The sequence below is a fragment of the Rhinolophus sinicus genome, linkage group LG06 (genome assembly GCF_036562045.2).
Source record: "Rhinolophus sinicus isolate RSC01 linkage group LG06, ASM3656204v1, whole genome shotgun sequence".
Classification (NCBI taxonomy): Eukaryota; Metazoa; Chordata; class Mammalia; order Chiroptera; family Rhinolophidae; genus Rhinolophus; species Rhinolophus sinicus.
The window spans coordinates 70,863,529-70,891,043 of NC_133756.1; the positions used below are offsets into that span (position 1 = coordinate 70,863,529).

The 27,515-nt window shown below is 41.6% G+C and overlaps 1 protein-coding gene and 1 pseudogene across 1 annotated transcript in view; one reads left to right on the forward strand and one right to left on the reverse strand.

The window, feature by feature from the left end:
- Positions 1 to 27,515, reverse strand: part of BMP6 (bone morphogenetic protein 6) — a 148,508-nt gene that overhangs the window by 96,147 nt on the left and 24,846 nt on the right. The window lies entirely within an intron of this gene.
- LOC109454621 (EP300-interacting inhibitor of differentiation 1) lies at positions 2,859 to 3,424 on the forward strand (annotated as a pseudogene).

The window sequence follows — 27,515 nt, forward strand, 5'->3', positions numbered from 1 at the left end:
CTAGGTCTTATTTTCAGGGAAACACGGTGGCAACTATGGGGGCCAGTAATACATTACAGATTGAGACATTTAAAGCCAGAAAGAACTCCAGAACGGTCCATTCAACCCCTATCATTCTACAGATAAGAAAACAAGGCCAAGAGTTTCTAAACAACTCAACCAAAGTTTAAGATTTCAGAGCTAGGATTTAAACCCAGACCTTCTGGTTTGAAGTCCAGTGTTTCCTATAACACCACTCTGCTGGGGCCTCGCTCAAGCATTAGGCTTGTCACTGAAGCTTTTAACACAAATGTTTTGAAATTGTTTTCAGAAATTCTTGGAAACATCTACTTACATTCTTTTAAGTTGTCAGAGGATCCGGAACAGAACAGCAGAACCCATGTGCAACTCACTCGACCACACGCACAAGGTTACTGATTCCTCATGTCCTGTTTCAATTACTCATCTCTATCAGGACATCAGATCCGATATTGCTAAATGATAACATCAGCAGCTAACTCATCCCAGTCTGCATATACAGTTATTACAAAGATACGTTGTTACTAAAAACAGTTTTTCACTCATGGGATGTGGGAGAGGCGAGGTAGCAGGAGTGTAAACCAAGGGCACATTCCTGCTCCTCCTACTACATGCTCATCAGGCAGCATATACATACACTGAGCAAGACACCAGCCCAGGGTTCCATAAGTGGATTTTATTTCTTGCCTCAGTACTTCAGAACCACTTTTCTTTTGGTGGGAAGGGATGGAAAGGAAGATATATGAGGTGTGATCGAAAAATGTGAATGTTGAAGTTAAAAAGAAATTTTGTTACAGTAAAAGACACACTGCCATTAATTCCCCTCAAAATACTCCCCCTCACTTTGAATACACTTATCCCATGGTTCTTGCCACTTTCTGAGACAGCTCTGGAAGTCCTCTTTCATGAGTGTCTTCACTTCATCCTCCATTAAGACAATGCTCCATGTCACACATCGCTTCTGGTACAGCAATTTCTGTCAAATAAAAACATTATGGTGTGTCCTCATCCACCTTATTCACTGGATCTGGTACCATGTGACTTCTGGCCCTTCCCCAAAGTCAAAATGACTATGAAAAGAAAACATTTTCAATCAATGCAGGACATTGAGGCAGCTACGACAGCACAACTAAAGACACTCACAAAAGAGGACTTCTAGAACTGCTTCAGAAAGTGGCAAGAACAATGGGATAAGTGTGTTCGAAACAAGGGGGAGTATTTTGAAGGGGATTAATGGCAATGTGTCTTTTATTGTAATACATTTTTTTATTTAAACATTTGCCATATTTTTTTTATCACACCTCATATGTTTCGAGTTTTTTGTTTTGTTTTGTTTTTTTTTATAAATTATATTGAGGGACAGTGTATTTCTCCAGGGCCCATTAACTCCAAGCCGTTGTCCCCTAGTTGTGGAGGGTGAAGCTCAACTCCAAGTCCAGTTGTTGTTTTCAATATTTAGTTGCAGGGGACACAGCCCACCATCCCTTGAGGGAACTGAACCGGCAACCTTGTTGCTGAGAGCTCAGGCTCAAACCAACTGAGCCATCCGGCCACTCCTCCAGCAGCTCAGCGGCAGCTCATTTTCTTCAATTTAGTTGTGGAGGGTGCAGCTCACTGGCGCATGTGGGTATCAAACTGGCAACCCTGTTGTTCAGAGCTTGCGCTCTAACCAACTGAGCCATCCAGCTGCCCCTGTTTCAGGTTTTGCAGTTGCAAACATGTATGTTGCTATAAAATCTTTCCTCCAATTCATTCAAACCATTTAACAGACATGACTTCACAGATTTTCTGTAAGTCTAAACTTACTTCAAAGTTAAAAAGTTAAAAAAGAATAGTATTTTTTTTAAAAAGGATGGACAAAGGCAGGAAGAAAGGAGGGGAGAAAAGGAAGAGAGAAGGTAGAAATACTCCCATGAGCACAAGGCCTGGCTTGCTTTGCCATCTGAGCAGGGTGAGTACTTGTGTGCCACTATGCAGTGACTCACCCAGGCAGTAAAGGTTCAGTTGCAGATAACAAAAACCAACTGAGCCATTTGAAGCAGAAAGGATCTTAATTCAGGCAATTTGGTGTAAAAGCTGGAGGCACAGGTTCTGGGCTGGGCCTCCAAAATTGAGGCCTAGAACACTCCAGAACTGGCCTGCCAGAAGTGCTATCAGTGGTCAGTCGGAAAGCCACTTCCCCATGCTGGCCCCAGGACCACACACCATGTCGGACACCACCAGAGACACAGGAAGCTGCTGCAGGACCTGCTGGCCCTAGAGGAAAGAGGGGCCTCAGGCACCTGACTCCCACCCTCTCAATTGGTTCCACTTCAGTCCTCTCTGGTATATCTGACTGGGGGAACGTAAGTCATACCTTGAACTCGCCCTGGCTGGCACTGGGTCTGGGAAATGGTACATTTAGCATCCCAGCTTCTGAGGTACAGCAAGGCACACCAGGAGGGTGCAGCAGATGCTGGCCCCACCCACAAACTATACATCTTACATCTACCTGCCAGCCAGAGGAAGCTCTCCTTCTAGGGAGCAGATACCTTAGCAGGCGGGGAGCTGGACGCTCCTCCTCACTCTGAATCATCCCCCTTCTGGTCATCAGGGAAAGGCAAGTCAAAACCCCACGGAGATATCACCTCCCAACTTTTAGAGTGACTATTGTTTTTTAAAGACAAGAAATAACAAGTACTGGCAAAGATGTGGGAAAAAGGGAACCCTTATGCACTGTTGGTGAGATTGCAAATTGGTGCAGCCGCTATGGAAACCACTATGGAGAGTTCTCAAAATTAAAAACAGAACAACCAGAAAAATGCCTTGCAAGAGGTTGAGCTGCTTGTACAACATTGGAAATGAATGAGCTGTCCAAGCTGTATGAAGAGTAACAACCTGCAGATGGATGTGATGCCTGGCGAGAGTGACCTTCCACAGATGGAGGTAGGCAGGGAGCCGGGAGCCATCCCTAAACCCCTCCTGCAACCGTGCCCCACCACAGCTCCAGGAAGAAGGCCCAATGGAGCAGGAGGTGGCCCAGCCAATGGCAGAGCCAGAAGGGGAACAAGGCCTTGCTAATGGGCCCAGCCCTGGGGGGCAGCCAGGCCAGATCGCAGGCCCTGACTTCCAGAGTGAGGACAAGGGCGAGGAATTTGATGCCTGGAAGGACGACTACAACTATTGCATCCGGAAAAGGAGCAACTGAGTGGTGCAGGCCAGAGTATCCACAGGCCTTGAAGAAGCCAACAAGATGTTTCTGAGAACATCCACAGCAAGAGAAGTAGTCCTGGAGGGTGGTTTTCAGATGTATTACGAGAAGACCCCGTTTGATCAGTTGGCTTTTATCAAAGAGCTATTTTCACTTATGGTTATCAACCGCCTGACCAAAGAACTCGGCTGTGATGAGATTATTGACAGAGAGTAGTTAAATGCAGTTACCAGGGGAGGAAACTACTTGAGGAGAGACCCAACATTCCACTGTCTCTTGGGTTTATTCCAAATAGTTCTGTGCCAATGAAAAACTTGATGTTCAAAAAAAATTTTTTTTTTTGGTTTTGTTTTGCAGAATAGAATAGGGCAGTGACTGCACAGTGTAAAAAAGAAAAAAGAAAACAAAGAAAAAGGATCTCAGGTCTGCCCAAACCTGTTTCCAAGAATGTCCTGAGGCACGTATGGCTTTGACTTTGTTATTGATCCAGATTATTTTCTTTGCATTGGGGGAAATTATTTTCTTATTTCACTGTACAAGATGGTTTTGCAAGAATAAATCATGACCAAGACAAACTGCCAGTACAAGAGCCCACTGATACTAATTACATAAGAAAAAGTAACATATCCAACTTAGCAAATGAGATGTCTTTGAGTTATTTGGACTAAAAGACGTTAAGAAAACTTCGAAGATTCCACTTTGTGATCTATCAAAAGCTAACTTTTCAGTGTCCGATAAATTAAGTCTTCTTAGTATCCCAGAAGGATAAGCAAACCCAAAAAGAAATATGTGTCACACGTGCTGTATCTTAAAATGTTTCCAAGACCATCTGAAATGTTGTTTGTACATGTATCTTCATCATTTATAAAGCTACTGTGATCTATAATTCAAGAAAATTATTGTCTTGACCATTTTTAAAAGTCAAAAATAAAAAGTCCTTAATGTCTAAATTTTCAGATTTAGACATTAAAATGTATGTGAAAGTACAAAGAAAAACTTTTTAACACCTTTATATACTAGAGAAATTTCTGTTTTACTCATTCTCTGGTTTTCATTTAACTTTATAGGCAAGACTGGTTGAACTTCATAACGTAAGAACTGTTTAGTGAAAATTGTCAAGTAAAAGGAAAGCTCTACATCTAAAACAAGACTTCATGAACATTTATGCCATCAACCTTTAAAGATTTTATACCTGTCCAGAATTCCACCTGAAGTTTCCATCTGTCTCCTCCTCTAATTAAGCTTATTGGTTATGCACCAACATTTAAGATAATAAAATTTCTTGTTCTGTGTAAAAACAAACAAACAAAAACGGAACGACCATATGACCCAGTAATTCTACTTCTGGATATATATATATGTACATATATTTTTTTCTCCCTTCTTCCGCCCCCCCCACTCTGGTTCAAGCCGTTGTTTCTCAGTCTAGTTGTGCAAGACACAGCTCCCTGGCCCATGCTGGTATTATGAGCCTTGTGCTTCCCCGGCTCAAGGCAGTCGGTCGCCAGTCGGCAGTCGGCCGCTCACAGCCGCTCCCGGCAGCTCTTGCTGGCTGCCAGCCGCTCATGATGGCTGCCCGTCGCTCAGGCTGGCCACCAGCCACTCATGACAGCACACCAGTACACAGTAGCCCACGGCAGCACACGGCAGCACACAGCAGCCTGCAGCAGCCCATGGCAGCTCACACCGACCTTGGGCTGCTCACGGCAGACCAGCTCCAGGGAGAGCCATTATTCACAATCTTAGCTGTAGAGGGTGCAGCTCACTGGCCCATGTGGGAATCGAACCGGCGACCTCAGTGTTAGGAGCACAGCGCTCCAACCACCTGAGCCACCGGGCCGGCCCTGGATATAAGTTTGAAAGAAAAAAAACACTATCTTGAAAAGATATCTGTACCCCATGTTCACTGCAGCATTATTTACAATAGCCTAGATATGAAAACAACCTAAGTATCCATCAATGGACAAATGGCTATAGAAAATGTGATGTTTTATGTACACACACACACACACACACACATACACACACACAAATGGGGTATTATTCAGCCACAAAAAAAGGAAAGCCTGCCATTTGCAACAATATCGATGGACCTTGAGGGTATTATGCTAAGTGAAATAAGTCAGAAAGAGAAAGACAAGGAGCGTGTGATCTCACTTATATGTAGAATCTAAAAAAAAAAAAAACCTAAAAACTAAATTCACAGACACAGAGAACATATTGGTGATTGCCAGAGGCAGGTGGGAGTGTGGGGGCATGGGGAATGGGTGACAGGGGTCAAAAGATACAAACTTCCAGTTATAAGTAAGTCTTGGGGATGTAATATACAGCATAGTGACCCCCCCCCCAAAAAAAAAAAAAAAAACAATATGCACAAGGCAGCCTTGCTGGAGTCAGCTGGGGACCGAATCCAGGGGTGCCGATCCACACCAGCCTAAGCCACTTTCTGCCCAGGAGAAGCTGACGTCCACTGTCGGCAGATGCCCTCATTAGGCCTTCTCTCCATGCCCACTCCCTTCTGGACACTGAGATGCTTCTGTGTTGCTTTTGAGACTCGATTCCTGCTGTACTCCCCGCTTCCAGAATTCCTGGAACCACTGTTCTTCCCTGACCCCATTTACATTAGCTGGATTCCTGCTACCTGCCCCCAAGTAAGCAGGCAGCTCTGATGTGATAGAAAGAACAAAAGAAATGGGTTTAAATCCAGGCTCTGTCACTGACAGCTGAGTGAACCTAAACAAGGTACTGCAACTCACTGAGCCTGAGTTTTCCAATGTGTAAAATAATGAGTGTAGTACCACTCAGAGGCGGTAAACGATGAAATGAGACAAGACTTTATCCTAAAGTGCCTGGTTGGCCAGGTCCATCGTAAGCACTCAAAATCATCCTTCATTCTTTCATGGGGTTTTGTTTGCTGCCCATGGCTTTTCCCCACCCTCTTGCCCCCATGTGCTTCAGGATGACCAGTGCACACCTGACATCAACTGCCCACCTCTCTGGACTTCCTCTGACTGCCTGCTGAGCGACATCCGGGTCTGAAGCTCTGTCCTGGGGCCGCTTTTGAGCCTGGTGGTTTTCAACCACATTGAGTCATAACCACATGTAATAGAATACCAAAGTCTGCAAAAAAGTCACATTTTTTATAAATGAGATCTATTCAGGGCTGTCCCCAATCTCACTCACCTCCTTGCATTTTGATATGCTCTCTTGGGTGGAAAGGAAAGAGTCGGAATGGAAGCTAGCAAGTTGAGAATTATCTCTGCCGCAGACCTCAAGGAGCCACCCAAATCCTGGAGTGCCCTGTGCACCATGTGTAGCTCTTCATTAAAATACAATTCCTTTAGGGAACCTTATTCTAGCCTGTAAGACCCTTCAGCGAAATCCAGGTTCCACCACTAATTGCCATCCACGCCTCAAATTTGGCCCACGACTAGCCCTTCCTGAGCCAGCAAGGCTGGAATGACGTAGGCCCCTCTGGAAATAACAGAGGTGATGGTCAAAGACATTCAGGGCTGCTGGCCCTTCCATCTGCTCCCAAGAAATCACTGCAAACTGGTGAAGATGCCATTACCCAAAAATTCTAAGTAAGCTCAAGAAAGGGTCTCTCCCAGGAGAAGGAGAAATGGAGGGAGAGAATATGTCCCATTAAATCTAGCCTGAGTATGAAGACCAAACGTAGGAAAGCAAATACATGGAAATTCCAAATGATCTACTCAGCAGCCTCAGAAAACGTCACCTGCACATGGATTAATGAAACTGGAAGACTCAGCTTAGAATTACCTAATATTTAAAAATTGTAAGTCCTATGCTTAAGTATGCCCATTGTTCACATTTCTCTTGATCCTTATTCCTTTTAAAACCTGTGGCTTTAGGATGATGCTCTTTTGAAAGTCTACAAATGCACATACATATTAATAGAAATAGAATGAGGGTACACATTCTGAATTCATTTTGGGTAATTTACATATTCATTAGGAGCCAATGTTTATGCATAGTGCAGGCCTGTGGCAAAGTTTGGCTTACCTATCCTTTCCCAGTTCCTGCTCTTGTCTACAGGATACTCTCCACAGTGACCTCTGCTTTTCTGTTACTCCCTAAAGTAACCACATTCTGCCCAACCACATTCACTAGGAAAATGCATTGTGATGAATGAACACGATTAACAGCAGATGTTCTCTGTTCTCCCGTTCCTTCCCTAATTCCCTTTGGAATAAGGGAACTCATCTGGCTTTGCCAAAAATGCCATAAACAACAGTAAAACTAGGTCTATCAGGCTGCAAACATGTGTGTAAAAGGAGATGAAGGGCAGAGGGAGGTTCCCCTGGGTTTTCTGTGCACCACCTGAGAACATGTGTAAGTGGCAACTACAGAAGCAGTACCAGACATTAGGTGTGCAGCATTCCATGAAAATAGAGAATCTTGGCTCTTCTGAGTGTCTTTCTTATGTCATTTTCCTGACTGTGAACAGCATACAAGGGTTATAGTGAGGAATCCCCTCCAAGAATCTGAAAACGAGAGCAAACTGTCCTTGGAAAATGAAATTTTAAAATCACCCCATAAAGAACCCAATTAAGCCACCATAAAGAGAAAGATTGACTCCCAAGCTTGCGAGGCATGAGAGTAATCAGAACAAATGTTCTAAAGAAAAAATGTAAGAACGTGCTGTTAATGAGCGGGAAGCATGGGGAGAGGTGCTGTCACTACACCTCACAAAAGAAAGGTCCACACATTAAGACAGACAGGTTGTACCCAAGTGCTGTCCAGAGGTAGGGGAGCCTTAGCCTCGGGATTCGGAGCAGAATCCTGATGTTAGCAGTCTGATTCACTGCATTCTAGTGCTGGTTTTGCCTAACCAAGTCCTGGTGTAGGGACAGAGCCAGGAGTGCAGTTTCCAGGCTCTCGCCCTCACGTGGAAAGGTGCTCACTCGGGTAGTAAAGGGCCATCAACTGTGACTGGATGGCCATCAGCTGTGGCTAGTTGGCTGTCAGCTGTAACCAGTGAGCCATTGGCCACTAATATAACTGCTGTGGCTACACTAGCAGCAAATGGGGGCCTAGCAAGAAGATGGTGGCTGAGCTAGAAAGTGCGATTGCAGTTAGCACGGTGGATTGCAGCTAATAAGTGAGGTTGGTTGGCAGAGAGAAGCAGACAGTGGATTGCGGATAGTGTGGCTCCTGCTTCCTGTGTCTCCAACCCAGTCGCCAGAGAGAATTTAGTGGTATGACTCCCCTATCTATGGCTCCATGGGTGTTCCTTTTGGCCTCACCATATCCTGCGTTCTTATGTGGGGAGCGGGAGCTGAGACCCCTCATGAGATCGGGTTACAATTTGACTGTGGCATTAGCCCTCCAGGACAGAACATACTGGCAGGAGGACACAAGTACTTGGTCTCACTGGCAGTTACCATTCTCACTGTAAATCAATGAACTGGCATCATGTTTGGAATCTGGCTTGTTACAGCCCGTCTACAGGGTGAGAATGATTTGCTCTTTGATATATTTGTCTAGCCCTCAGTAGTTATAATCTCATCACAAATCAATAAATTCATTATTGACAGAATGGGTTGTGGGCCTTTACAACTATGGGACAGGATCTAAATTTCCCAAGGAAAAGAATCCCCAGCAGGAGTGATTCTGCACATGAAAGAGTGAGGAAAATGACACACGGAAACATATCTTTGCAATGAATGACAATAAAATGGAGGGTGTCTCCATTAACTGGAGGCCTCTCTGTGGGCTTAGGACCTGGACAGTTACACAAGGTGAGAGCAGGAGTGTTCTGTAAAGCAGATGAAGAAGAATGTGGAGTTCCCAGGGGTGACCCTGAGAGGGAAGGAAGGGAGGTGACTAATGGCACTGCTGGAGATGCAGACCAAGTGACTTCTAATAAAAGGAGTGACTGATGTGCAGTTGCAGGTTTGCGCCATGCAGTCTGCGAAGCCACCTCTCCCTGTGACACCCCTTTCAGCCCCCCATCCAAAGTCTTCAGTAATACCTACCACTGAGAGGCCAAGTGGTATGACTATAGAAAGCATCAAAACAGACTCTGGAGCTAGATGCCTGGGCTCCATGTCTGGCTCCCCCACTTACTTATTGCAGGATCCCAGAAAATGTTACATAATCTCTCTGCCTCAGCTTCCTCATCTGAAAAGTGGGGATAATGATAACAACTACCTATCTATGCATGTATGGCACTATTATGAGGGACGGTTGATTTCAAATCTGGCTCAACTCAGTGCAGAACAAAACCTCTAGGCACAGAAGCAGACACCCAGAGGCTGTGGCCAACAGAACCACACAAACACCAAGGCAGCAGGATGCTTGAGGAGGACATAGAGTAGAGACTCAATGCCATCAGGCTGAGAGCTTAAGGAGCTGGATGAGCCCAGATGACATCTAGATTCTACCAACAGTCATGAGCATTTATTGAACATCGGGTGCTCATCTGTTTCTCTGCAGAGGTTTCACTTGACTGACCAGTATGATTTTAAAAAGAATTATAAATCAATGAGATAGGAGGAGGGAAAGAAAATCAGAGCAGAAAGAAGGTCTCAGTCTTATTTCTGTTATGCAAATACACAGAATCTACCGTGTTTCCCCGAAAATAAGACCTAACCGGAAAATAAGCCCTAGCATGATTTTTCAGGATGACATCCCCTGAACATAAGCCCTAATGCATCTTTTGGAGCAAAAATTAATATAAGACCTGGTCTTATTTTTGGGAAAACACGGTACTCTGTTATACCCAGTCTTGATTCCCCAACAAGTCAAGGAATCTGCAATGATCTCAAAGAATTCCACTCAGTTCCCCAGAAGCTGAAGGTCAATGACTCTCAGTGCTAGTGTTGAACATTTAAAAAATACAGATGCCTAGGCCCCATCCCCAGAGATGGGCTCCCTTGACGAGTGAAGCCTGATTATAAGAACTTTTTTTTAAATTAAAGTTTATTGGGTTGACAATTGTTACTAAAGTCACAAAAGTTTCAGGTGTACAATTCGGTATTACATCATCTATATATCACATTGTGTGTTCACCACCCAGAGTCAGTTCTCCTTCCATCACCATATATTTGATCCCCTACTACCCTCATCTACCACCCCCCCACCCCCTTACCCTCTGGTAACAACTAAAATATTGTCTGTGTCTATGGGTTTTTGTTTCTTAATTTGTTTGTCTTGTTCCTTTGTTGTTTTTAGTTTTACATCCCATATATCAGTGATATCATATGGTTCTCGATTTTTTCTGTTTGGCTTATTTTGCTTAGCATAATAATCTCAAGATCCATTCACGTTGTTGCAAATGGCACTTTTTCATCTTTTCTTAAGGCAGAATAGTATTCCACTGTGTATATATACCACAACTTCTTTATCTAATCATCCATTGAATGGCACTTTGGTTGTTTCCATGTCTTGGCCACTGTAAATAAAGCTGCAATGAACATCGGAGCACATATATCTTTATGGATCAATGTTTTCAGATTTTTTGGTTAGATACCCAGGAGAGTGATTGCTGGGTCATGTGGTAATTCTTTTTTAAATTTTTTGAGGAACCTCCACACTGCCTTCCATAACGGCTGCACCAGTCTGCATTCCCACTAACAGTGTATGAGGGTTCTTTTTCTCCACAGCCTCTCCAACGTTTGTTATTATTTGTCTTGTTAATGATAATTATAAGAACTTTTAAAGCCCCCTGGTTGATTCTAATGTGTAGTCAATGTTGAGACCCATTGCTGTAATGAATTTTAATCTATTTCCACATAGGTTGTTCCCCAAACTTTCCTAATAATAGAGATCACCTGGGACAACTTTCAACTGTATAGATTCCCCAGGTCCCTTCCCTAGGATTTCTGAGTTAGTAAATCTGGGATGGGACCAGAAACCTGCATGCTTACAAGGCACCCCTTACAAGAACAAGGTAGTGTATACAGTCAGGGAGGTTTGAAAACAGGGTGCACTCTTAGAAAAGGATGTGGGCGATATCATAAAATCAACAAGGAAGGTTGAGAATAACGACTCTAAGTATACATATTTATATCCATGAATCCAGAATCCCTCCCTGTGGAGTTTGGATCCAGCCCCAATCTGTGTCCAGGATTTAGCCAACAGACAAAACGTGAAAAAAACTCCCCTTTCTGCAGACACCTGAACTTTACTCCACAGGCCAGAGGATCAGAGAAAGGAGAACCAACTGTTACATGTCGTTCCTGTCCTTCCTTAAGAGATCTTTTTTCCCCCACTATTATTTGAACCAATTTAACAATGATGTAAGCTATACACCCATCACTGAATAAGCACTTAGATATCAATTCACTTGAAAATATGTTCAACTGCTTAAAAACAGGATGTGGCTTATTTTTTTTTAAGTTTCATACCGTATTATTTAAACTGTTCCAAGCATTTTTCCAAACAAGGCAAAAGACTTTCAAGTTCATTCCTTAAGTACACAATATAAGTGACTATATACCCACTGTGGGGACAGAGTCCCAGAGTTCCAATGAGCTCTCAACCTCACGTGGAAAGGTGCTGGCTTGGGTAGTAGATGGCAGTCAGCTGTGGCTAGTTGACTGTCAGCTGTAACCAGTTAGCCAATTAGCCACTGATATAACTGCCGTGGCTGCGTTGGTTGGTCAGTCGGTTGGTTGGCAGGCAGAGAAGCGGACAGCAGGTTGCAGGTTATGTGGATCCAGCCTCCAGTGAGACTATAGTGCCTCCAGGGAGACTATAGTGGTATGACTCCCCTATCTATGGCTCCATGGGTGTTCCTTTTTGGCCTAGCTATATCCTGCGTTCTTATGTGGGGAGCGGGACTAGAGGCCCCACAGGCCGCCTCGCACGACAAATGGCGCAGCGAGCAGGGTCTCCTGCATGACACCCACTTATAAGTAGACAAGGATAGAAAAAAAATGAAAATGCATAGCAATCTCATTTGACTGTATCTGAAGATCTGAAAATAGTAGTCTATTAAAATAATTATATATAATAAGGGTTTATTCCAGGATGCAAGAACGATTCAACATTAAAAAATCTGTTTACATAAGTCACTACTCTGAAGGATACCGATTGTTGCTATTATTATATACTTTATAATAATAAAATTATTTTTAGAACCTCCCAGAGATCTTAGATAATGAAAGATGAGAAAAAGATGGAACATTGGAAGAAAAATATAAATTTATCTTTGTTTGCAGACGCTATGATGATCTACCTCAAAAATCCAAAAAAATCGACCTCTTTACATTGCATTTTTGTTTGACTTTTTTTTTAATTAAAATGTACTGGGGTGATAATGATTAGTAAAATTACATAGGTTTCAAGTGTACTATTCTGTAATACATCATCTATAAATCCCATTGTGTGTTCACCACCCAGAGTCAGTTCTCCTTCCATCACCATATATTTGATCCCTTTACCCTCTTCTACCACCCCTCTCCCCCCTTACCCTCTGGTAACCATTAAACTATTGTCTGTGTCTATGAGTTTTTGTTTCTTTATTTGTTTGTTCCTTTGTTGCTTTCAGTTTTATATCCCACATATCAGTAACTTTAAAAAAATAATTGTAATTATAAATTACAATTTACAAATTATAAGAATACTTTTCCAAATATGTTTTTTCCCCTGACATTCCCAAACTCTATGGACGGCAGGCAACTACCTTAAGTATTTTCCCATGCTTGACTTGTTTGTGATCCTACCAGATAAGTCTTTCAGGTTTTAAATTCAAAGACCAGAAAAATGCAGAAAAACAAAAACTCTGCAGAGGTCGTGTTAACCAGGATGTGAAGATCACATACACCTGTGCTGAATTTGACCCCTACTCTGCACAGCTGTGGCTCTCAAAGTCTTCTGCACATTGGAATCAGCTGGGGTATCTTTAAGAGTCTGATGCCCAGCTCCCATCCCCAGACACCATGATTGAATTAGGATTGGATACAACCTGGGCATCAGGTTTATACAAGCTCTCTAGGTGATTCAAATGCAGAACAAAGTTTGGGAACTGCTTGCTTAAGTAAGTTGCTTGTCATTTGGGCAAATCTGGGCTGCAATGAGCTGGTCAGCAGAGTTTGCTTTGTCCTTTCCGACAGCTAGCTCAGTTCCCTTTACCTGCCACTGGTCTCTCTTCTAGTTCAGAAATTACCTGTGACATTTGAGTACCTTGTTTGCTCATTTTGTTTTTCCTATCTGCATCACTGTACTAACACATTATGTACTTACTAAATCAGTTTGGTTTGGGGGGAAAGTGCCCCTTTACAACTCCTTTACAACCGCTTTATCTAGTCAGTATAATAATGCTTCCATCATATTTATTGACCACCTACTGTGCTGGTGTTGTGGGGGGACAGCAATGAATAGGCCCTCTGGTGTTCACGGTTTACAATGTGGTAGAAAAAGAACACAAATCACCACAACACACGACAGGTCATAGTGAGCTGTAATGAGGACAATAAAGGCACAAATAAAACATTATGGGAACTCAAGGAAGAAAGAAATATTCCTTTGCCCCACAAAAATGATGAGAAGAAAAGGTAGCCAATCCTAGAGGGTTGTTAGAATATGAAAGAGAAAACTCGTAGGCCCCTGAGCAGGATGGAGAGGTGTGATAAGGTGATGCCAGAGTGTGGGGTGACTACTTCTCAGAGGAGCCACAGCGATCAGCAAGAACAGGAGGAAAAAAATGGAATTGGTGAGCACATGTGGCAAGGAAGCCAAGGTGAGGCCTCACAGGGGCTGGAGATATAGGTTCAGAAGCTGGTAGTCAAGACCAGAAGACAGCCTGGAGAAGCAGGTGCAAAAGGAGCTGAGGTCAGGATGTCTGGAAAAGCCCAGAGGACCCAGTTCTGACTATGGTAGGGTACCAAATGCAAGAGAAACAAGAAATTTTCACTTCTGGTTTCCGGTTTGGCATGTGAGGATCTTGGAAGTCACCAGACCATCCTAACAACAAGTAAAAACCAAAACAAATTGAAAATCAACAACTCTTCTTAGATTCATCAGAGAAGTGAGGTCACAGGGAAAGCCAACTCCCCACAAATTGGAGAGGCAGATAGGCAGAAACAGAGAATTGTAAGTGACCAGAGCAGAAACCTCTCTGGAAAATAGTCCAAGGGAAGGAAAGCCTGAACTGTAAGGGATGAATTGCTGGAGCCTCAGTGTGGACAAGTCTGAGAATTAAAAACTCCAGGAAGGCCCCATACTTTTGTGAGTTTTACTTTCTTCAGAAATTCAACCAGGTTCTCACAGTGAAAAATTCCCTCGTGCATCCGACAGGAGGGGGGAAAAGTAGCCATTTTGAAGTATACCAGAGTATTTTGTCCTTCTTAGCAAGGCCTGTACTCATGAGAAATTATTTCACTAGAGCCTAACGAACCTGTGAGGGGAAGCAAATACCCAACTCCAGCCTCCTCTAGCCATCCTGTCCCACCTAAGTGGGGGAAAACTGAGAAGCACTGATGAAGTTCCCCCAGGGGCACAGGCTCACTGAAGCCTAAGCCCGAATCATAGGATCTAGAATGCTCCCCTTCCCTCATATCTCACCACCACATGACTAAGGGCTTATTTACTGAAGTTCCTTTCACACAGTGCACCATGTCTGTCTCTCAACAACAAAATTACAAGGCATACTAAAAGACAAAAACCAAAAACAAAATACAGTTTACAGAGACAGAGCAAGGATCAGAACCAGATTCAGATATGGCAGGCATGTTGGAATTATGAGATCAGGAAATTAAAATAACTACCATTGTCAGGCGCAAAAGATTTGCCAGCTGGTACCTGAAAGGATTATCTCTGGCTTGAATATACCACCAGTATTAAATTTTCACCTACGATAACAAATAAAAACTACAGCTTGGTAGCTGGGAGAAAAACAGCGCCCCCCAACCTACTGAATCATATCCTCAAGGCAGGATTCAGAACTCTACACTTTGCAAACGGACCACGACACCCTGGTGATCAGGCAGTTTGGGAATAACTGTTCTGTGCCAAAAAGAAACCAACCCAGAAGCTCCCCAAATAGAAGTGAATGACTTAGTTGGAAGTTGACTGCCTTCTATAATAAGCACAATAAGCATAAAAACATCTTCAAAATATTATGCTATTTATACACCCTTTGGTTTGGTCTTTACTGGGGCATTTCTAATTGCCTGAGGTATTTAATTCTTTTTTTGCTCTTGTTTGACTTAAAAAAAAAAAAAAAAAAGTCTTCAAAGTGGGGCTGTAAGTTCATCAGTAGGCTAGGGATGGTCTCTAAAACACATGTCATTCTGCAAAGTCTCCTGCATACAGGACATGCCTTCAAAATATATATTAATTTTATTCAATTGTATACGTTATTCTAAAGACAGCAAGTCCACATTTAAGCACAGGAAGTAGTCCACCATCCCATACCTTCTAATTAATAGTTTCTAATAATCCATTTTATTTAGCTCATCATTAGAGGTACATTACAAATCTACTCCAAAAGTCTGCAGATGAGGTACAACCCTCAAAACTCTGCACAGGATCTTCCTTCCTTCTGCTAGAAGACCAACTGGAAGCGTACACTAAATGCAGAAAGAATCTCCCACTTAAAAATTGTTAAGTTGTTGTCAAGACATCAAACTTACTGTGGTGGGCAGAATATCTCCCCCCAATGGTGACCACGTCCTACTCCCTGGAACCAGGGAGTATGTTACCTTATATGGCCAAAGGGATTTTGCAGGTGTGATTAAGTTAAAGATTTTGAGATGGGGAGATAATCCTGACTTATCCAGTTAGGCTCAATGTAACCACAAGGGCTCTTACAAGAGAGGCTGGAGAGTCAGAAAGGGAGAGGTGATGAAGAGGGCTGAGAGGTAGAGAGAAATTGGAAGATGCTACACTGCTGGATTTGAACATGGAGAAAGGGGCCATGAGTCAAGGAATGCAGTAGCCTCTAAAAGCTGGAAAAGACCAGGAAACGTATTTTCCCCTAGAGTCTCCTGAAGAAATGCAGCCTGGTGAACACCTTGAAGTTAACCCAGTGAGACCCATGTCAGACCGCTGATCCTCAGAACTGTAAGAAAATAAGTGTATGTTGTTGTAAGCCACCAGCCTTGGTGGTAATTTGTTACCGCAGCAACAGGAAACACACTTGGCATCTATCAGCATGCACTGAAAGGGTGTCAGGTTAGTGAGTTAATGGCAGAACATGGATCAGGGTCCCTAACTCGGGAGGTACTGATACAGATGAGGTGAAGAAGGTACTTTGGTTACCATGTGCTTTGGTGCCGTTTCTTGTTAAGGTTAGGTGGAATCATAGGACAGAGTTAACCTAACTGAACCAAGCAAAGGTTGACCAACCAAGCTGTTTGTTTTTTGGGAGGGGAGGAGGATTCTTTCTCTCTGAACCTGTAATGGTGACAGTTGATGCAATTTTCCCCTGTCCTTCCTACAATCCTGAGAAGCAGGTAGAACAACAAGTCTGGTTGAATGAATTGGGGTTTCCCCTCTCTGGGAAACCAGGTTGGGCTTTCTGAAAAATAAATCCACAACTCCAGACACCCCTGTGCCAGCCAATCAACTTAACAAAGTTGGAGGGAGATGTTTAAACCAATCACCAGGAAATTCAAGGTTCTAAAGTCTTAAGACATGTCCATTCCAGGAACACTTAATATGCCACCATTTGTTAGAAGAACAAAGTTTTATAATGAAAAGGAATGAGCTACATCCCATTGTGTAAAACAGAGCATTGTATGAGTGTATTTGATCAAACCTTCATCATGAAGATGGAGCACCAGGTGAAAGAGCCACTCCCTGTCCTCGGAGCTCACAGCATTTCCCTTTTGAGTGGTCCAGCTGACCCCTGCAGTGTGCACTCAATGTCGGTCTCCGCAAAACCAGTCACGAAACAACCAGTGATCAGTCTTAACAATTCTAGGGAACTGTTAAGGAATAAGACTGGATTTGCATTCTGGAGGGGACTCAAGTTATTCAAGTCAAACGTTTTAAAAGTTCAATCTCTGATCTCTTTAAAACCAAGAGCCGAGGACAGTGACTCATTGAAAATGACATTGCAAATAGGGAGAGGAGAGGAAGACTCCTGGGAATGAGACAAAATTCAAACTTATCACAAGTCTCCCACTACTGACAGAAGACCGGGCCTTAAAGTCAACTAATTTCCTGCACACAGTAAGTATTTAATAAATGTCTATTAAGTGAATGAAGGCATGACGACAACCCCTCAAGCTGTCAATTGCCAAGGTGACAAGATCTCCATGCACAAAATAAATCCCTTGTTGGTTTCACTGTCCTGGTCTCCCCTGGACCTCCCTACTGTGTGGATACTGCTGAGGACTCTAGTTCCAGCAACGAGAATGTGGGGGCACCAGGCCCAGAGTTCACCAGGAGGCAGAAATCTGACCTCCACATAACGTCTTGGAACAGACAACTGACTTGCAAAGGACTGTCCCATCATAACAGCAGGTTCTCTGTACGCTGCACATATACTATAAATCTACGTTTTGCGGAACTATGAATCCACATTTTGCAGTAAAGAGGAGAGAAACAGGACTGTGGTCCAAGACTTATTGTTAGTTGGAAGCGCTATAAATACAGGCTGCTGGGTCCATGAATTTCTAATGCCTTTGTCTTAAGTTGCAGATTATTTTAAAACAAGAATAAGTGGAGAGAGATAAAAGTTCCCTTCCCTCACTCCCAGAAAAGGAAAGCTAAGGGCTTGTATATTAAACAGAGGTTTAATTTGAGGAAAGCAGATGAAATTTCAGACTCCTTTCCCCCCAAAGCCGTCCCACACCAATCATTCTAAATACTTGAACTGCCTCAGCTGAAAATACAGAATCGCCTCCCATCACACCCAGCTTATCCTGGAATACACAGCAGATCTCGGGTCCCAGCCCTGCAAAGGGCTGCCTGCTCCTCCAAAGCCCTGTCACATAACTTCTCTCCCCTGCTGTGGTCTCTCTGGCAGGGCACCACTGTTTTTTTTTCACCATTTCTGAGGACAGATCCTTCACTCAACAGCTGTGTTTGTTTACAGGACTAGAAATGAACGCAGGATACACACGCTTGATCCAGCAGAGTTTTTCTTTTGGCATCCCCTCCTCCAGACTACACAATATATTCAACCTTGTCGTCCAATTATAATTTGCCATCAGTGTGAGCCAAAAGGGTGGGTAGAGAGACAGTCGCCAAGCACAGGAACCTTGTATTATCGGCTCCACATTCTATAGACAGACAGATTTTTCCTTTAAGCAAGGCCAAGAGGCTGCACCTGCACGTCCATCTGAACCTGCCACTTCTTTACAACAGAGGGATGGGGTCCCCACTTTTCAGACACAAGAGGATGGATGGCCCAGTAAGTAGCCCTGTGCATCCATCAGAGGTTCTGCCCAAGTGTGAGAGAGCCAACTTGGCTGTCAAAAACCGCAAACCACACTTTCATATCTGGCAAATGGTCCCCTGTAGCAAATAGCTTTTTGGATGAAACCCACTAGCCTCTTTTTTAAGTAGTGTTTTAAAGGGATGAGGGTAAAGTCTGGGACATAAAAGAAAATGCAGATGTTTTCTTGAAACTTTTCCTGTTCAGAAAAATACTTTTTGTTTTTGGTGTGTTTTTTTTATTCCCACAAGAGTGTTCCCTCTACTTCCTAAAATAAAATCATCTAGAAGAGGATCATTATTCTCTGTGAAATTACAGAACGTAATTAACATTGTTCTTTTTTTGAAATGAATACTTAACAGCCCTCTTGTTTCAAAGAAAAGGGGTGTCTTGTGCTTTCATTGCTTTGAGATCTCTTTTACATTACTCCTCCCCTGGGGTTGGCTGCAGAGAGTAGAGGCTGAAAACATTGGCAAACTTTTTCCAAGTTCTAAATTCACTTCTGAGATGAGATGTATGCTTTGGATTTCAAAACACAGGTTTCTAAAGGCTAACCTATTTTATTCAAGACTTCTGGTATCCACAGGAGGACCTGCAAAGCAGAGTGTGGGGTGCAAACATGCACAGCAGTGTAGAGGTCAAACGGAAATCACGGCCACATTCTATGGGCTGTGGCTACATCTCACAGTTGTTAAAAGGCCTCTCTTCTAGACTCCCAGGATACCATAATTGCAAAACAGACTTCAGCTGGTGGCACATTTGTGTTGCCAGACAGCTTACACGCCAAGCCAACTATCAGGATTCCCTCTGCCATCTACCCCCCTAAAAGAGAAATGTGAGAACATGAATGCACAGGCAGTGTTCTGGTAGGTCCATTGGAAAAACATTTACAATGTGTGGACACACACTCAGACGTGCATACCGAGTGGTATCCTTCTATTAAGTCAGAATATAAGTTTTGTTATAGATACTATAATGTTCACAGCTAGAAAGAATGTTTGGTAAACCATGGGTTAAGATTAACTTTACATTTCTATAGTATTTATTAAGTTCTACTAATTAGCATATAGAACATACTTATGTCATACCTTTTTCTTACGTATTTCTCTTATCTCCCCTGATACATTGTGAACTCCAAGAGGGTAAGAACTTCTGCATAAGGGTTTGAGTCCCCACACAGTGTCTTAGCAAGAGTAGGTACCCAGTAACACTGAGAAAGACAACTCATAATTAAAGCAAATCTGATAGTCTGAATGAAATGTCAACCCAGGAAGTCACTGGCCAGGCCAGGACATGTCCTTTGAAAAATAACACATAACATTTCATTAACACATGGCTCCTCACATCTTAATGAAGACAAAACCTCTTTCCTATAACAAATCCAAGGTGAGTGAGACACGTCGTTGTCTTTAAGGAGGTTACAGACATATAGTGGCAGTAAAGAGTTAACAAATGACAACTGAGCCATCAGGAAGTGCAAATAAATGCTGTGAAGACTTCAAGGTAAGGGAGTTAAGTCTACTCAGAAGCGGTCAGTGAAGAGACTGCAGTTTGAGATGGGTCTTGGAGGTTGGCTAAGACACCCATGTCAGTGGGCACCCAAGATGGTGAGAGCTGAGGGAGGACATACAGACTATGCTCCTGGCTCACCACTTCAGTGGCGATGGCTGAGTCTTGTTTTCTGGCCCCATCCATGCTTCCATCCCTGCTGCCTGCACTAAACAGCAACCATGGCTAGGCTTGGTTATCCCTCAGCTGAACTGGAATTTTCTATGCTACTAACTGATCACACTGAGTCTATTACAGAATATCAGATGTCCTTCTCAATCTTACAAAAAGAGAAATGCACTTGGAATTCTATGTTAAAATAATATACTGTGCTCCTTCTGTCTACTGCCCAATTATATTATGTTGGAACACTCTACTGGAAAACTTACTATAATGACCAGCCAAGTGCTGAAGGGCATAATGTTTTGATTGTCAAACAGGTTGTACATGATGCAAATATATGACTTAAGAAGTGATTTCACAAACATTTTGGTAACAGTAATCTGACTCATAAGCTCCAACGTAGTCTCATAAAACAGCTGTGTGTATAAGTAATCCAAAGATGGTCCTTCAGAAATGTTACAGAGAAAAGCATAAAGTGAGAGGAAAAAGTTTGACTCTTGAATACCGTTTTGCATTGTAACTTTAATATTCACTATAAAACAAGGGCCAAATCGACCGCAAACAAAACGTGCCACTTGCGCTCACATCTGCTGGCATTGCTGATCTAGGGAGAAAGAATACATATATAGGCTTATATTATTTTAGAAAATTAACTGGAGACTTTCCACCCATTCATTACAGCACTAGGCAAAGAAAACTCACTTGGGAGGCCCCGTAAGATAATGCTGATTTCACAGAGAATTATTTGATTCATTCAAGACCTTTACTTTGATTTTTCCATTTTATTCACCGGGCCTGTTTTTACACGTTAAAGCACTATGGTCCAGGAGAGTTAAGTGACTTGCCCAAAGCCACCCAGTGGCCAAGTCAGGGTGGGAAAACAGTGCTCCTCACTAACACTCTGATTCACTTTCTTTAATCCACTCGCAAACTGACAAAGATACTCAGGAAAAGGGCCAAATAAATTATAATTCTGCATTTTCTGTTTCTCCTTCACTAGTCTCAGTTTATCATACCGGCTCAAAAAATTCTGGAATTCTGGTTTCTTAAAACTAAGAATGGAATTAGCAGGTGTTTAAAATTTACTTCTTTGTTCTTTTACTTCACTCAAACTTGTGAAATCTGATTTCCCATATAACGAATCCTTTGTTTAAAATTCAAAGCAAGTTCAAGGCAAGAGTTTAGTGTTAGAAAGGCCTTGACAAGCATGTGTGTTACTGACAAGGCAACTGAGATCCAGAAACATTAAGTGACTCCTAAGTCACCAGCTAGTTAGTGACAGAACCAAGACTAGAAACAAAGTGCTTTGGATTTCAGCATGCTCAGTGGTGGCTGAGGGCCTCAGAAAAAAAGCGAGTTCTAACTGCATATTGCTTGCATTTTTTTTCACCCATGCTCTGACATGTCCCCTCTACCTCGAGCTGCCCAAGGAAACATCTGGCAAAACTCACATCTGATGGAATTATTCTGTGGCAATATATGACCTTCCTAGGAGCGCTGTTAAGTGTCCCGGTAAGACTGACGCTATTACTAGTGTTGAGAACACTTCCGTGGTCATGAAGGACTTAAAGAACATATAACTTTAAGGAATAGCTCCCAAGGCCCAAAATCAGCAGTGAGAATGATATTCTGCAAAAGGGAAGGCTTCCTTGTACTATTTAACCATTCAGAAGTTCATTCTATGGCTAGCATGTGCCAGGCTCTGCTTGAAGATACACAGGAATACAAGACCTATTCTTAGAGTGCTGGTCTAGGGGAAACACAGATGGGTGAACAGGTCACTCGTGTTGGTCTTACAAGAGCCACTGCTGCACCATCGCCACATGGCCTCCCCCCCAAAACCACAGATGCACTTGTGTACAAGGTGAGCAAGCAGAGAAGGGAACATTGGCTCCACTTCCTGTTGTGCACGCGAGCACGCAGAACGTAGCTGGAGAGAGGGTGAGGGGGTTTGTGGTTAGGTCAAAGCAAAACTGGTAGGCACAGCCTGACCTAAAGGCTGTATTTTTCTAATGTGTCAGGTTTGGCAACTGGCCTTCGGGGAACAATCTCTCTAAAGCATCCTAATGCTTCACCTGTTCATGACTACCACCACAGCTATTCAAAACAAGTCAAAACTGACACACAACGCTCACAAGGCACTGTAGAGAAGACAGAGCTTTTTTTGTTCCGCTTGTTTTAAACAGGCTTGGTTGCAAACCATAGTTGTAGGTATGGCCATTTTCCAAAATACAAATCTAGTAAGACCCTACAAGGACCTCATAGAAACCCAGATAAATGTCTTAGTCTTTAAATAATGTCCGGTGGTGAACATTTAGCCCAAATTCACTATTGCTGATTCTGCCAGTGATTTCTAGCTTTGAGTGAGAATCTTTGTTTCTTTACTCAGCTCCCTGTCTGGATAGCAAGCATATCGTTTATCTAAGTGTGGTGGCTATTCAACTTGCATTCACAATCTCATTATGAATTCAAAAAGAAGCTGGCATCTCTACAGTTTACCATTTTTCCAGAAAGAAGCTGAGCTATAACTCTGTAAAGCAATATGTGAAGTGTTTGTGGAAAACGTGATATATTTGGTTTGTGTTTTCCCCATGCATGAGCGTTCTTCTCTGACCAGAAAGAATAATTTGCCATGATTCTGTTTCTCATCTCCAGAACTTTGATCTAGAAAAGGAGCCACTTCTAGGGGAAATGTGTCACAAAGGGAACTTATGAAGATAATCTGAGGCAGGATTCTAAAATATATGAACTTTCAGACAGTAGCCATTTTAGCAGGGTGGCCACTTGAGCAGGGTACTGGGTGGTAACCAGCAGTTATGACTGAGGGCTAAGGAGAGAACGAAGAGAAATGCTAAATGGGATTTCCTCTCTGTTCTGCAATGCAGTGAGCTTTCAAAGGGAGGGAGTGCAAGAATATCTTTGAAGATGGAGCTTTAGGTACCTTGTATAACTATAAAAGAACACCAATGGATTGCTGGGTGGGGTGGGAGACATAAGGGGAAAGGCCTGGAAATGAAGCAGGAGCATCTCTGAAACTACTCTTGTATCAGCAAAAAGAATTCCTTATCAAGAGTGAGAACTGCTGTAAGTTCCTTTTTCTCTGAGGGAGAATGAAAGAATTAGAAACACTGCAGAGCTTCAAGGGATCAAAGGAAATTTGGAGGTGCACACTTGCCATATATATTGGGTTGGATAATATCCACCCCCCAAATTCATCTCTTTCCCAGACCTCAGAATGTGACTTTATTTGAAAATAGAGTCCTTGCTGATATAATTAGCTGAGATGAGGTCATACTGGAGTAGGGTGGGCCCTTAATCCAATATGATTAATGTCCTTATAAGATGTGAAGAGACACAAAAACAGACATAGAGAGAATGCTATGTGATGACAGAGGCAGAGATTGGAGTGCTTCTACAAGTCAAGGAATGCCAAGGACTGCCAGTAACACCAGAAACTAAGAGAAGAGCATGGAACAGATTCTCTCCTAGAAACTTCAGAGAGAACACAACCCTGCTGATACCTTGATCTCAGACTTTTAGCCTCCTGAACTGTGAGAGAATAAATTTCTGCTGTTTAAAGCCACCCAGTTTGTGCTACTTTGTTATGGAAGCCCTAGGATATCAATACGCCATACTATGTATTTTGCAAATGAAACAATATAACTAGTATAGTCTTTAATTTTACTTCGTCATACCACACAATGGGACTTTCCCTTCTGTCCCTGAAGGATTAACTGCTATGGAATTATCCTCCCACCATAAAACAAATAGAAAACTGGATAAAAGTTATGAAACAAATAATGCGAGCCCTACAATTGCCCCAGATCACTGCTAAGAATATAGAGCAGACTATCTCCTAGAGCCTTCACTGAGATCACACACACACACACAATGACCAGAGCTCACACAAGGTTGGGAAGGGTTGTGTGCCCAAGAACCAGAGTATAGAGACTTCATAATATATGGAGTATTGGGTAAAAAAACGTGCCTCAATAGTGGGATAAATTATTCCTAAATTCAAGGCAGATCTGGATACACTATAACAAAGCTTAAAAAGATCCTCAAACAGATCTGCAAGTTACTTAAGTGCATATCAGAGTAAAATCTAAATTTCCTTGCAGGAATATAACAAAATCCAGCACACAGCACCAAATCAAAAATTGGTGGGCATACAAAGACACAGGAAAATACAACTCACAACCAATTGAAAAATCAATCAATGGAAGCAGACACAGAAATGAAAGATAGAATAGAGTTAGTAGGCAAGGACATTAAATAGCTATCATAATCCTAAAAAAAAATATGCTGAAGGAGCCAAAGAAAAACATCAGCATGAGGAGAAAATAAATGAAAGCTATAAAAAATGCAAATAAAACTTCTAGAAATCAGATAAAAAGTACACTAGATGAGATTAACAGAAGGTTACATACTGAACAAGAAAATATTGTGAAGTTAAAGGCATAGCAATAGAAACTATGCCAAATGCAATAGCACAGAGAGGGAAAAAGACTGAAAATAAATGAACAGGATTTGGTGAACTGTGGGATAATATAAAGGAGTCTGGCATTTTTGTAACTTGAGTCCCAGAAGGAGGGGAAGAAAAGAGGAAGACTTAAAAGTGATTTGAAAAAATAATAGCCAAATTTTTTCTGAATTTGAAGAAAACTGTAAACTCACAGATCCAAGAAACTCAAAGAACTCCAAATAAAAGAAACATAAAATAACCCCATGGCACATGATAATAAAATTGCTGAAAAACCGTGATAAAGTGAAAATTTTAAAAATCAGCCAGATAAAAGAAGATACATTATGTACACAGGAACAAAGATTAAAATGACAGCAGACTTCTCATCAGACCATTCAGGGTAGAAGTCAATAGAATGCTATCTTTAAAGTGGAGAAAGAAAAAATATGCTGTCAACCTAGAATTATAATTTGAAAGAATTAAAAATTTAAAGTGAAAATCTTTCAAAAATGGAGACAGAGACTTTTTCAGACAAATAAAAGCTCAGATAATTTATCATCAATAAACCTGTATTATAGGAAAAGTTTTAGAAAAAGTTCTTCAAGCAGAATAAAAATAATTATAAATGGAAATTTAGATTGACACAAAGGGATAAACAACACAAGAAATGGTAAATATGTATATAAATATAAAAGGCTTTTCTCATTTTTCAATTTCTTTAAAACATAATTGACTGCTCCAAACAAACAAAAAATAGCAACATAGCATTAAGGGGTTTGTAATATATTAAAAAGTAAAGCGTATGACAACAATAGTACAAAGGACAGAAAAGGAAAATTGAAGTATACTTCATAAAATTCTTACATAATATGTGAAGTGGTAAAACATTATTTAAAGTAGACTGTGATGAATTCAATATGTATACTGTAAAACCTACAGCAAGTACTTAAAAAAATAAAGGTATAAACCGATAATGGAGATAAAATAAAATCATAAAAATTACACAATTAAAAAGAAGGGAAAGAAAAAAGGAACAGATGGGACAAATAATACAAGTAGAAATATAGTAGATTTAAACTCAGCAATGTCAACAATCACACTAAATATAAATGATCTAAACACTCCAATTAAATGGAAGAGATTGCCAGATCATTTTAAAAAACAAACAAGATCTAAATATATGCTACCGTGTTTCCCCGAAAATAAGACCTAGCCGGACAATCAGCTCTAATGCGTCCTTTGGTGCAAAAATTAATATAAGACTCAGTATTACATTATATATTATATTTTATTACATTACATTACATTATATTATAAAAACCCGGTCTTATATTATACTAAAATAAGACCCAGTTTTATATTAATTTTTGCTCCAAAATACGCATTAGAGCTGATGGTCTGGCTAGGTCTTATTTTCGGGGACACATGGTATTTACAAGAAATCCACTTTACATATAGACACAGATATGTTAAAAGTAAAAGGTTGGAAAATCTATACCATTTAATGCTTATTTAGAAAAGAAGAAAGTTCCATATACCAGAGTGATGACAGTACTTACTTATAATTTTGGCATTCAGAATATTTTTATTTTGTAGATATCCTGGCAAAGTCTCAATACTATTGGCAGCATGACTTCTCTCCCCAACCTGCTCTCCCAAAAAGAAACTCAAGCTCATTGTAAACACGAGCATAGCTGAAACAAAGATAGCCCTGCTAAGCTACCTCTGTGAAGAAGGAAACCTGTGAACTAGATCAGAATTTTAATTTGCTATAAATCACCTAGGGGTCTTTTAAAAATGAGATTCTGTATTAAAAGATAAAGGGTTAGGCCTGAGAAGATGGATTTGTAACCAGCTCCCTGGTGTGACAAACCATACTTTCAGTAGCAGGGAATGAGAACCTTCTCCCCCCAACAATACATAAGACTCATTTTAACCAGAAACGATTTCTCCCACCAAATCTGATTTTTCACTTCCTTTTGTATCTTCGCCTCCTCTCTGGAGAAAATTCTGGAAAAAGGTCAATGGGTGATTGAGGCAAAGTTACTTAATATGGAAGAGACAAGGCTTACCAGTGACCATTTGATCAATTAAGTAGCAGGTGTTTGACTGAGATCAGGACTGGCTTTAATAACCATTATTTAAAATGTTCTGAAACTTTTTTTAATGCCTAAAATTACTTTGGACTCAGACCAGTATTTTTTTTTTTTTAACAACAGCAGTGCTCTTACCATAATAATGTGAAATCTTAAAAATGAGGCTGAATCTGTGCTTAATAATACCTGCTTCTGCAGTGCGACAGACTACAACTCCTGGCTGACCCCATTCTTGATCCCCTGAGCTAGGTGTAGGTGTTCATTATTCCCGGCACATAATACTCTGGCCCTACCATGGCACTAGAGAAGAGGCTAATCAGTAAGGAGAAAATTACAAAGGGCAAGAGGGAAGGGGGAAAACCATGTGAGCAATGCTTCATGTGTCTATTCTGTGCCTCCAACTAAATCACAGCCCATAACTCTGAAAGGATGGTTGTATTCAGAAACGGAAAAAGATTCTGCACTTTGGAGGTAAAGATTTTTGTTCACTTGTATCGTCCTCATCTCCAAATGGCAGCTTCCAGCCACAAAAGCTCAATGGCAGAGCAATAAAAGCACTTTCTTGAAGTTATTGCTTCCTGGCATGAAAAATTATATAGTATAAAAATTTCACCCTTTAACAATAGAGGAAAAACTATCTTGGATTTCATATTATTCACATTTAGAACAGCAGATAATTCCAGTTACAAATTCATTTCTATTAGGACTTAAAGACTTTTG